The 13,333-nt window shown below is 35.6% G+C and overlaps 1 long non-coding RNA gene across 1 annotated transcript in view; it reads left to right on the top strand.

Annotated features, from left to right (window-relative positions):
- Nucleotides 1-13,093, top strand: part of LOC148055149 (uncharacterized) — a 38,245-nt gene extending 25,152 nt beyond the window's left edge. The window contains exon 3 of the long non-coding RNA XR_015705801.1: nt 11,981-13,093. This is a non-coding gene — a long non-coding RNA (uncharacterized LOC148055149). The remainder of the gene's footprint in view (nt 1-11,980) is intronic.
- The last annotated feature ends 240 nt before the right edge of the window (nt 13,094-13,333 follow it).

Genomic DNA, 13,333 nt, shown 5'->3' with positions numbered 1-13,333 from the left:
GATTGATAATGTGATGAACCTGTTTGTCTTTTAACTAGCATTATGTTATCATTAAAGTAAATCCTAGATTTAAATAAATGAATATTTGAGATAAAATAGAGATTAGATAATGAATACTTTCAAAACTCTAAAACAAATGAAAAAAATATATAATATATATTTTAAAAAAAATTTATACATATATTTTGTTTAAATCAACTCTGTCATGAGAGTAAACAAAAATGGAGTCTCTTCTTGCAAAATCTCATGGATGTATGAAGTGTGCCATGTTTTATTTATGTGACACATACAACATTTCAGGATGATAAAATAATCAGTCACCTTTTACCTTGACAAAGTAGTTATGAATTTGATAAAAATGTTAAAGGTGAATTTTTTTCTTTTTCTATAGTATTGTCATTTGTTTTATTGCAAGTGGTACTTGGGAAGAAAAAATTATATACAAGAACTTGTTTCAGCTCATCATGCTATTCTGTGAGGACTAATTAAGTTCACTTCTTAGTACATACTTAGTACATACCCTTTCACACAGGAAAAGTAGTACTATTTTTAAACTGACATTCTGCACTGTGCAGCATGAATTATATAAACCTCTTGTTGGTCATCTCCAACTTGAGTGTTACTACTTAATGACTACTTAAATTTTGAACTCAGTAGTCAATATATATATCTCAGAACAAAAATGTGCAAATTTGTATTCATATATTTGCAAAATAAATTTGCTGTATTATTTTACTTCCTTAAGTGTAGTAACCTGCACTTAAAATGAGTTCATACAAGCTATTAGATCTCTGGGCCTTGTAAGGCTGCATACAGTACACTCTCATGTTCTTAATAGGATTTAAATATGATCTCTATTGCTTTTGTTATCAAGGGGAAATATTATTTCAATTTTAAAGCCTTCTACTAAAAACAAAAATGTGAAATGCATTTAAAGACAGAATATTTTTTGGAGCAGGAAATACAATTTCTCCTTAAATATGAAAACTTCAGAAAAAAATGTGTATTATTTTTCTGAAAATATTATTTCACAAGAATGATTAAGGTAATTGTTGCAACATACATAACTCTTTCAATGTTCTGAGAACTGTTGTTTGTTAAAAGTATTTTAAGAGATGAAGAGTGGAAGTGGGTTGAGGAGCACATAGTAGATATTGGCCAAGTGATTTCAAAAAGAATCAGCTAAGGCCCCAAGCTTCTGTCTTGTGCCCACAGATGTGGTCTGAATCACCATTTGAATATCTAAAGACAAAGACATTGAAAGAAAAATATTTGTTCCTACAGGGAATTAAATAAGTCTGAATAACCACATTGAGGGACCAGGTACTTTTCAGTTGAAGTATGTCTGCTGTTTGTTGTCAATGGGGAAAGTCTACCAGGAATTTTTCCATCTTCAGGCTAAGTGGATACATAATTGAGGACATTTATTCCCTCAAAGTTGATTCTTCTATGGACCCTCACTTCAGCTCCCTGTCTCTACTTGGGCAGTAACATTCATTGCTTCATATATCAAAAATAAATTCTAGGATGTTCTCTTCTATTTCAAAAATGTGATGAAAAGAAGACACTATTGAACTCAAGATTTTCAGTAATTTTCTTTTTAACCAACACGAGCCTTATTTATCCAGAAATGTCCTTCATGCTAGTGTTACTTTCAAGATGTGTTGTTTATTCCTCTCAGATGAATATTGTAAAAGTTCCTCAGGTCTCTTCCTCCTTTATTCATTTTCAGCTCCATCACCTCCCACCAGGATAGCTAATCTTCATTTTCTTCACTTCAAATATAGAAGACAACAGATGGCGATAGATGAAAAGACTAATTGCAGACTTTACTTTAATCTTAGAAAGACTTGAATGGTCTTATGAACCTCTTGAAAGTGTCTAAATACTCTCTACTATTACTTAAGGCCCTCTGCATGAAGGAAAGGCGTCTCAGGGTAAATTGGCTTAGAAAGACAATAATGGAAAGCATTTCTTTCTGCTACCTACAAAATATGGTGCAAAAACTTTTAATGTGTTGGCAGTAGCATACAACAGAAAAGTCTGTTCAGAGCTGGGATCACAAACTGGATTTGCTTCTTCACTCTTTCACTTTGGTTTATGCTTGTGTGATTCTGTTGACGTCAGAATATAATATGTAATGGCATGAAGAATCAGTCTTCAACCGCCTGGCTCTCTGCCTTCCACTTTCTGAAGCATTTCTTAAACAGGATGCATTGTACTCGAGTAGATTATTTCCCTCAATGACGTGGCTCTACAAAATGATGCAGTGTGGAGCACCTTTTCCACGGTTTTCATTCTTGAAGACAAGACTTGCACATTGCCTAATCAGTCAGTGAGATAAAAGTCTGAACCCATCAGGGTGGATATGAAGAATAAATTTTAGTTACCCTCAACTAGTTTAGTAATCCATTGAACTAGTCTGTTGCTGCTGTTATATTTTGGAAGGAATCCACAATTAGTAACAGGAGAAAGTGGGGTTAGAAATTGAGCATGGCGTCATCTATATATCTCTGTTCTGCAGTTCATCAGGATAGCCTTAACCATTGGCCAGCACTCTGAGACACATGACAGCATTAATTTCAGTCCTCTAATTTGAGATGGTCAAGTCTGTAATTTCAACACCTCAAGATGGGACAATCTGATGAGCCATCTCTTCTTTCTATAGATCACCAGAACTTGCAGAGGGAGGATTCTCACCTCTTAGCATGTTGTCAAAGTAAACACCTGAGTTAGCAGCAAACAGACTAGCTTTCAAACAAGAAGCACAAAACAGCACTTCTGCTCATTGCTGGGGCAGGTCTAAATAGCTCAAGTACAGCATTGCATGTAATGGCTATGCTACTTCTGGGACCTATATTTTTAAAGACACTTGACTGTGCCATATAGATATGCCAGTTTGTTCAGAGCTTGCTATGTGTAGTAAATCATTGTTTAGTCTATCCATGACCTATGTGATTTTGTGGATAAGCAAGTATTGAACAAGATGTAAAATATCTCCCACCTGTCTTTTTGAGGCTTGCATTATCCTTTAGCAAAATCAAAAACATACCGTGGAAATCATGTAATATGACAGTAAACACATTGCAATGGCTGGGCATTGAAATACGAAAGAATGTAAAAGCAACTAGCCCCAATATAGAAACTTGCCTAAAATGCTTAAAAAACAGAAATCCAAGGATCAACACTTGTGTTTTCACTAGTCTTTATTCCCCATCCCATGCATCAGCCTGACAGTCTGATTGTATTCACCCCTTTTTATCATTTTGCAACCTGTCATGTCCCATTTATAGTATATTGGCAGAATGATTCTCAAAGGAAAGAGGGTGTGGTGGTGCATTCCACCCCTCCACCCCCCTTTTCCTTCTTGTGCACCTGGCAGAGCATGGGAAGTGAAGCTGCTTTACAATCTCAGTAACTCCCATCAAAACTTGGCCTTTGTGTAACGAGTTTGGCGGTTAAGCATCCCTTGACCGAATCAGAAACTATTACATGGCTGAGGTGGGAGCAGCCCTGTCTGTGCCAGGGAGGCAGCCCTGACAACCTTGGAACATAATTTTTGTCTGTACTAGTCGTCACCTGGCAGCCTTGGGGCCTATCTTATCCAGACTGTAACTCGGGAGGATCTGTACCAGCATCACTGGAATTTTTGAGAACTTTAGTAATTTCCAACACGGGCTGTGAAAGTAAAATGGAAATTTACTGATGCCTAACGTCAATCACTTTGCGATCCTATAAACAGCGGTACCAAGTGAGACCCTTTGAGCTCTCCTGGACCGCAGTGGGCTGCACCAGAATCTTCCTCTGAGTGGGACGCCTCTCAGAGCTGCGAACTCTTAAGTTTGCATGAGCTGATCTCTGGTGCTCCTTGCTCCTCAAGGTTTGACTTTCGCCCATTGAGACAGTCATTTAAAGTGAGTATTTCACTAAACCTGGCGGGGAATTTTTATTGGGGCCTTTAACTGTGCATATTTCAATAGGTACCTTTGTGCATATAATGAGTATTTAGGCCTATTGTGTGTGAATCGATTCAAATTATTATAGTAAACCTCATTTAATCACTTTGTAGATGCTAGATTAATTAAAGATTAGTTATTGCTAAATTTTTGTGATTCTCTCCTTGCTGCAAACAAACCTTAAACTGCTGCTAAACATATATAATCCTTAGACATAAACCGTTGACCAAGTCTGAGACTAGGATTGGATCCAGCCGCACCTAGGCTCCTCTCTGAGAAGGAGTTTAGAAAGCAAGGGGGTCCATTCTGAACCTTGTGACTCAACAGGAGGGCCTCCTTATCCCCCCCTTGTATTTTCTTCTATCTCAATTTTCCCTTCTCTCTCTCTCTATATATATTCCATTCATTTAATAAGTAATAGAGTGAACCTTGCCATCGAACTCTGTTAAATCACACTTTTATAGATTTCTATTAAAATCACTATTTGCAAATATCTGTGATGGTGATTTTTAAGCAGCCTAACCACTCATCCGTGACAGAGGGTTTTGTTTACAGACAGTTTTGATTATCAGAGAATGGCGTGCTTAGTAATCGGTTATCCTCTCCATATCTTTTTAATCCAGCAACACTTAATTTGGGGAGAAAAGGTGTGCAACTGTGCATGTATGTGGGTACATTTGTATTGAACAAACCCCCAATTTGAAGGGGTCTACCTGGAAAATTTCTATGCGTATGTCACTTTCCAATTTGTACTAAATTTGGAAGAATTCTCAGGCAGAAAGTTGGTGGTCAGACCCCACCGGTTTACCATAACTAACAACTGGAGCTGCTTCCATCATGTCAGAAAGGAAGGGCTATCACCCATCTATTGAGGATAAACACAGTGTAGAAATTGCTGAGAAATATAAATTGTTTATAGCTATTCCATTTGAATCCAAATATATGCTGTTAGTAGTTGACAAACAGGTCATACAAATCCAGGAAGACTTTTTTTAAAGACCTTTTCTGCTCTGTGTGCACACAGAAATCTTTTCTAAGATTTTTTTTTTTTTACTAAGGAATTGGCCTGTCTGAGAGCTCAAATAAAGTGAAGTCTACCTCTGGCAGTAGTTCCTTTGACAGTTATGTGGACTCTTCTGCTTCTGTGGTTCCTTAGCTGTGAGGCTCAGTCATCTTTTTCTACTCTTAGAATCATAGAATGGTTTGGGTTGGAAGGGACCTTTAAAGTTCATCTAGTCTAGTCTAACCCCCCTACAATGAGCAGGGACATCTTCCACTAAATCAGGTTGCTCAGAGCCCTGTCCAACCTGACCTTGAATGTTTCCAGGAATGGGGCATCTATCACCTCTCTGGGCAACCTGTTCCAGTGTTTCACCACCCTCATCATAAAAATTTTCTTCCTCATATCTAGTCTGAATCTACCCTCTTTTAGTTTAAAACCATTGCTCCTCGTCCTATCACAACAGGCCCTACTAAAAAGTCTGTCCCCATCTTTCTTATAAGCCCCCTTTAAGTACTGAAAGGCTGAAATAAGCCTTCTCTTCTCCAGGCTGAACAACCCCAACTCTCTCAGCCTTTCCTCATAGCAGAGGTGTTCCATCCCTCTGATCGTTTTTGTGGCCCTCCTCTGGACCTGCTCCAACAGGTCCATGTCCTTCCTGTGCTGAGGACTCCAGAGCTGGACGCAGTACTCCAGGTGTGGTCTCACCAGAGCAGAGTAGAGGGGCAGAATCACCTCCCTTGACCTGCTGGCCACACTTCTTTTGATGCAGCCCAGGATATGGTTGGCTTTCTGGGGTGCAAGCGCACATTGTTGGCTCATGTCCAGCTTTCCATCCACCAAAAGAGAGCTGCAATGGGTAGCTGAGTAAAAAACTTGTAATAGACTTGCAGCCTTGATTTTTTGCTTCCTAATTTCTCAAGTAGGAATTATTTAGAAAGCTAAATACCCTAGGCAAAGCAGTTTCTCTGGTAGCCTTTACCTGTAGAGAAGAATTTTAAATGGAATGGTATATCCCTGTCCACAGGTATTTCAGCCTTCGTTGTAGCCAGAAGTTGTAAACTCTTAACATTTTTTTGATTTATGATAGAAGTAATTCTAGCTTTAAATAAAAAAAAAAATCCCATCTAGGCTAAGCATTTACCTTTCTTTTGTCAGCTAGCACTAAAAGTCTTTCCAGTTAGTCACTATTCTTACGTAAATATTTTTATTCCTAAAGAAAACGAAAACTGAAATTTTTAAATATGAATGTACTCATTCAGTAGTTTCTACTAGATATTCCTTAATTTCTTAATCAAATCCTAATGTTACAAAACCTGAAACTTTCTCCCTGCTAACAAAAGTGCCCTGTATGTATTAATACATTTTCCACATATTATCAGCATATGAAGATTTTGATTAACTGGTGCAAAATACTTGATCAAGAAAATGCCTTTCTACAACATCATTTTAAGGCACTTAACATTTTAAATGTATTATTGTATTTAAGGAGCTTGCATGTGGATTGTAAAATTTTAAAATAACTTGAAGAAATTAAATTTTTGCTTAACATTAAACTGTATGAGTGAGTCATTTTGGATATGAGGTTAAACAAAATAGATTGTTCTAGCCTAGCTTATTTGCTGTCCACTAGAGGACAGCACTGCTTTTGTATCTGAATGGTGTAAAGTGAAAAATGTGCCCAGCATTTTCTTTTAAAAACAAACAGGAACCTTATGAGCCAGTTGTTTAAACAGGAAACATCTAACACTTAAAAAACTAACCAAACAGAAGAATATCTTTCATTTTAAGGATCTCTGAGAAGTTTAATATTTTAATACCTTTCTGTAAGATGACTTACTTGCTTGGAATTAAATATTATTTTGCAAATTAAAATTTATAGTCTTTTAAAAAATGGACTGTATGTAATTGTCAAATACTTATAATATTGAATGCCTGGTTCTTTAAGAAAAATAAAAAGAACAGACTATATGAGAAAATAAAAGAAAATAGATTGGGTATCAAGTTTTTAGCTTATTGAAGTTTTGGGAAGGAGATATAAAGACCTACATATAAAAATGCTTTGAACTAAAGGTAAATTTTGGAGAAGATAAAAAATTCATGTAGCATCTTTTTGAACGTGTGGAGTAGTGCTATGTATTAGACAATAAGTTCTGAGGGTTCACTTGCATTCCTGCATTTTTGTTAGAGGTACAGTGCAATTGCTCACTGGCAACTGAAGACAAACTCAAAATCTATTTTGGCAATAAAACTGAAAATATAGTACAGATTTGAGTGTAATTTATTTTACAATTTTATGATTTTATTAAACCCCAAAATAGTTAATATCGGAAATAATTTCATTATGGTAATGAATTAGGTATTTTGAACAATTTATTTTAAGATAAGTGTCAAAATAGTATGAAATGTACTGGAAAAGAAAGAAAATGTCAAATTATTGTAATATGATTTTTAATGTAAATATTAATCAAATTTTATGATTAAACAATATTAAACAAGTTTTCTCTGAGAGGTTAAATCACCACATTATGAAAAAGATCTTTCTTTTTGTGAGTACATTTCTGCTTATGATTTGATATTAAACTTACTGTATCCCCAGGTGAGAACTAATACATAGTAATGCTATTCCAAATGCTTCTTTTTTCATGTTCTAAGGCTTACTCAGAGAACTAATACAAGCAATTAATAATTTAGCCAATATTGAGATAAATTTTTAATTATAAAGTCAAACCTGTACATAGATAGAATTTATCAGAGTAAGGTGAAAATTCAGAGTACTGAAACTATAAATATTTTTATTGTCCAATTGATACACTGGAACATACTTCATAGTTGTTCATTCTTATATTTATAAATTGAAGAATACGCAGTAGTATTCCCTCCTCCCCCTTTGAATATATTCATTGCATAACTTGATTACACATTTGTCAACTTTGGACTAGTTATTTTTCTACACCTAGGGCAAGGCATTGCATCTTGTGATCATCTTTCTTACTAATAGGATTCTGTCTGCTTCAGCAGGCGGTAATTAAAGGCTTCACATACAAGATTTAAAGAGGGGGAGAAAAAAAAGTTTTTTGCCTCGGTGGGCCATTGTCACTGTTTCTGGTAAGCAGTAGAACAGAAAAAGAAGAAAATTTAGCTTGAATAGAAAAAATCAAAGATGGAGAAGAGTGCCTGACAGGAGAGAGCATGTGTTTTAGTGCTGTTGAATTATGCATAACAAGCCCGGCTGTAAACAAATGTCCTGATATTTAGTGTTCAGTTGTAAATTTACTTTTTCAAATGTTGGATTTTTAAAGAGCGGATTTTTAAAGAGCAGATTTTTAGAGTGAGTTACTCTGTTGCTCTCTGTTCACTGGCTTGGAATTTTCGTATCCTTTCTCCTTAAAAATGCCTCTCTTGTATATTGTAGATATCTTCTGTCTACAAATAAAGGGAAAATAACTGCTAGTCTGTAGTTAAGCTAGTCATCATTACAGAGCAAGCATTTGGCAAATGCTGTCACATTGTAGTGTCTGATACTCTTTGTTTTCCCTTGATATCAACTATAAATCAAATATTTTTATATGACAATCATTAACAAATCTTATTTTCATTAAAAGTGACCAAGAATACCTACTTGATTTTTAACTCTTGAAAGACCAGATGACTTTCTAAAAACAGACAGTACTTTATTGATGTTGATTTAGAATTTGTTTCTTAATATATATTTTCTTACTTACTGTGACAGATACTATATTTATGTAAAAATAATCTATTAACTCCTCTTTTTTTCCCATGTCACATAGCCTCAGAATATTTAACATTCTTTTTAAAAGAAAAAAAAATTGGAAAAACTCAGAATATGCAAATATATCTCACATGTCATGTTTCTAATCTGTCTTGATTTTTTTTAAATGCTGGAAAGTATTAACAGCTGCAAATCTTTCTGAATGCTTTTAATGAGTTGAAAGCAGTTTTAGAAGTAATATTATCAGAAAGAAAACTAGAAAATAACTGCAGTATAGCAGAAAGCCATCTTGAAACTATCAGTAAATATTGGTTCTGTTTTCTGAATGGTATTCTCATTTACTTTCTTTTTTTCATATTCACTGATGTATTCTTTGTTGCAACAGAGCCATGCTCATAATATAATGTCTTATGTTAAGAGTTGTCCAAAGGACAAATTCTCTCTTTTTGTCCTTCAAACAACCAATTTACAAGCTAGATTTGAATGTACTACAGTGCAGTTTCCAAGGCTTACTTGAGTCTATGAATTCTGATTGTTTTTAATATCTTTTTTCAATTTTCTTTGTGTATTCAAATTCTTACCTTTAGAGCAGTATCAACTTTCAGAAAAAGTGAAAAATAATTGCTGACCTTGTGGGGAAAATAAAAGCTTCTCACAAAGAATAAATACTTACTATATAGAGTGATTAATTTTTGCTGCTGAAAATTTTTTAATGGCTTTCTGTTCTAAGTATTTAGTTGAGAACAACACACATTTTGGAAAATCCATGTGGGCTTATGATAAGTGCAAGCATATAAATGCCATAGCATGTGCTTAGTCGAAAAAATAGATATTACCCAAATCCTTCAATGACAGTATTTTTAAAACATCTAAATAATTAGCAAATCAGTTTTACTGATCGTCTTGTAACCAAAAGTCAACTGCTTCATCCTTTAATAATTATATTCAGTTTCAAAGATTGTATAAACTTATTTGTTCTTACTCTCTTTAGAAAATAAATTATCTTCCCTATTTTAAGGATCAGTTTTCAGTTTCCGAAGTTCAAAAGGAGTGGTAAACCAATTGTGTAGTTGTTCTTCCATGCATCCTTTTCAATGGTGAAATAAGTCATCTCGTTCTGTTCCAATCCTTTTTTTACTAAGCGATTCCAGATTGGTGATCATTGATACAAACTGATTAGCCAATGCTAGTTATGCATACTAACACTTTGTGTAAAATTATCCAATTATCAGACCCTTTACGTCTTGCAAACCACATACAAACTCACATTTTATTGATTTTATGTGTTTTGTTCAGAGGTATGGAAAAGTACTATTGATTCCCTATGTGATTTTGCAAATCCACATGTAGAAATATCAGCTAAAAACTCATCTCAGATGCTATGGGTAGCCTTGGCTTTGACAAAACACTGACTTTGTATCACTTTCAGGTTTTAATAAAGGAGGGTAAAATCAAGCCTTGGGGCTATGAAACACAGCAGGAGTGCTAACTACCAACCTTTTTATGTGCATACTCAGACATAATCTGCTTCTGTGTTGTCCCAAGACACAACTGTTTGTTAAGTAAATAAAGTGACTAATAAGACTACTGTTTCTATAATTATCCCCCTGTCAAAATCAACAATAGAAATAGTGATCTTTTACATTGCGGTGCAAATAGATTAAATCATTGATATAACTAGCTAAGTAGTTAATTTTTATAGTAGTAACATTGTTTTAGAATCTCTTATTAAAGGGAGAGGTATACGAATGTATCTATAATCCGGACAAAAGAAATAGATTGACCTGTGATGGGTGACATTAGAGAAGTGCCCCATGTTTCCTTAATTAGTATAATGTGTTATGAGATTTTTATATGCTTAGTTTAAAAAGAAAGAAGACAGAAATTACTTCTTGTTTAAAGAGAACCTGCTTCCTGCTTAAGTGGCTAATATTAAGCCTGGAGTGAAGTTTTTTTGACTATTTCATGATAAACTTCCTTCTTTATGTTGATGGTAATTAAAGAGATCCCCAAGGGCTTGGGTAGGCGCTTTGTGAGGCCCATGCTGTCAGACACGAGACACTGACCAGTTGGTTTGCTCTGGAATAGCTGACAGCGCCCTGTCAGCCCAGCAGTTTGATTTTTCTTTATTGTGAGCTGCTGTCAGGGCTAACTGGGTCCTATTGTGGCTGAAGATGTTGCACAAATTGAGGTGGATGGCTCTGATTCAGACACGTGTCATTCAGAAAGAGGAGAGGAGATTGGCCCTGCAAAGTGGGGTCAGATTGGGTCACAGACCTGCTCTACACTTGTTAGTGTTTTCAAAAGCCCATGTGCAGCAACTTTGTTGTTGTCAAGTAACTAAGGGGGGGAAGCAGAAAAGCATGGTGTGCTCCTCGTGAAAGATGGAAGACAAGGCTGTTGCCATCCTCTTCCTTCCCATCTCTTGGGCCTGGCTGTGCATGCAGAATGAATTAACAGGATTGACAAAAATTCATTGCGCCTAAAATGGCTTTTCAGTTAATTATAATGCTTAAAAGGCTAGTTTTGCTTTTAATTCCATGTAATTAGTGGGTTCTTCATGTCTTGGAATGTAGTAATGGTGCACTGTCCTAACTTTTGTTTCTGGTTTGGTTTTGGTTGTTTGGGGGGTTTTTTATTTGCTTGGGGGGGAGTAATATTTATCATACAATATTTAGAAATATTGACCGCATTTTTATGACTAATATTCTGCAGATGCTGTTACCATCATTTCAGATGATAGTGTTGGATGTTTATAAGTTTGAATATTTTTAGCTTGAATTAATACCTGAGATGGCAGGAGGATGCACTTTTCTGAAAGCACAATATTTTGGCTTTTTAAAAGTGTTCTATTACATTTAGCAAAGTTGCATTTTCTTTGGGGCACCAAATAATGATGGTTATCCATGGAAAACTCCATACAGATGAATTCAAGTTGCTAGCTTGCACTAAAATAGTTCTTGAGTATTGTAGATGAGCTGAAGAATTAGAATTTACATAATAATTTGATTTAAATAGATTTTATTGTTTGTACTATTAAATACACAATTTTGCATGATACTTTTTTGTCCTTCTTAAATACAAAAATATTTACACAATGCTGAACAAATTCTTTCTGAAGAATTTATGGAGGTTTTTATGGTTTATCCTCTGAAATGGATTAATGAAATTGGAGGCATTTTATTATATTTGACCTCATTTAACTTTTGCAGAAAGAAATATTAGCAGTCTTTGACCTTAAGATCCGCAGCGATTTTTGTTTTATTTTTTTGTTTTTCCTTCCCCCTCCAGGTTTGCAGCTAAGACTGTGCACAGTGGGTCACTGATGCTATTCACAGTGGAACTAAAAGAGAGCTCTACAGCACAGCTTGTCATAAACACTGAGAAAACCATGACTGGTTCTGTTCTGCTGCAGGAGCTGAAGCCTGTCCTGTCCCAGGGGTAACCTGCTTACATCTGGACTTCGGAATGTGGCGCACAACAAAAGTGCCTGGCATCCACTACTGCTGCTTTTCATTTATAATAATAGCACTTCCATCTGGCAGTGGGGGAAGAATACACTCTTGACATTCTTGTCTTCTGCTTTAGAATGCTAGTGTGTATCTATCATGTGTGCAAGTCCTTTCCTTTTTTTCTGCTTGCTAACCAAAGAACATATATTTTACTGTCAGTTATCTGCGCTCTAAAATGTATTTCCCATTTGTTGTATCCTAGTCTCTCTGCTACTCTATCCTCTCTGCTCCCTTCCTCCACTACCTTTCTTCCCATTCAATTTTCCCCACTGCAGTGGACAAACACTGGATAATAAAGTTCAAGGGAAATTGCACTGCTTGAAAAGTGAGTTAAAAGGGCAGGTAGGTTCCAGCAACATATACAACAACTATGTGCATGGTTCAGAGAGGTTTTGTTGTGTAAGTGTAAAAATACAATAGGTACAGAAAAATGGTGTTTGCTTTCTGAAAATGCTTGTAAACCTGAACTCATCTTTAAGAATGTTGTTCCTACTTACTGCCACTTTCTCAAATATTTCTGTTAAGATGCCAATAAAGTAGTGCTATGAGCAGAAGCTCACTCTTTCTTGTTTTGGTAGAAAACTGATAATGATAATCACCAGTACTGTATATAACTGGTCAACTTAAAGTAAACATTAACAAAGTTGGATGCTACATATGCATCAGCAAACTGTTCTTGTAAAAGTAGCCAGTGTTTGTGCTCCTATTTTAATTTTCTAATATGCAGTTACATTTTTGTTACTAAACAAAACCATTAACTGCCTATTTTCAAATTGGCCTGTTCATAAAATACTGATTGAAGAGAGTATTGTGGCAAATACCATCACCTAGCATAATAAATTACTCAGATATTTGCTTCAAATTTCTGTTGTAAACCGAGGTTAACTGTGCATAAACCAGGGCTTGAGGCAAAGAAAAATTCATAACCGTATCTACTGAACTAGGGCTGAGAAGACCGACAGCTGTGCAACCTTAGTGGCCCCCAGTTTTCTGCCTGTAGCCTGGGTGTCACTGATTTTTACCTTCCCTTCACATTCTGGTTACATAGAATAATAGAATCGTTAAGGTTGGAAAGGACCTCTGAGATCATCGAGTCCAACCAGTTAGCCTAACTGCCCCATCCACTTCTAAA

Source organism: Nipponia nippon, unplaced genomic scaffold, assembly GCF_047370975.1.
Source record: "Nipponia nippon isolate SJK-2023a ecotype South Korea unplaced genomic scaffold, ASM4737097v1 scaffold_26, whole genome shotgun sequence".
NCBI classification, from domain to species: domain Eukaryota; kingdom Metazoa; phylum Chordata; class Aves; order Pelecaniformes; family Threskiornithidae; genus Nipponia; species Nipponia nippon.
The sequence above is the reverse complement of the archived record's forward strand: the minus strand, read 5'-3'. Positions and strand labels throughout refer to the sequence as shown.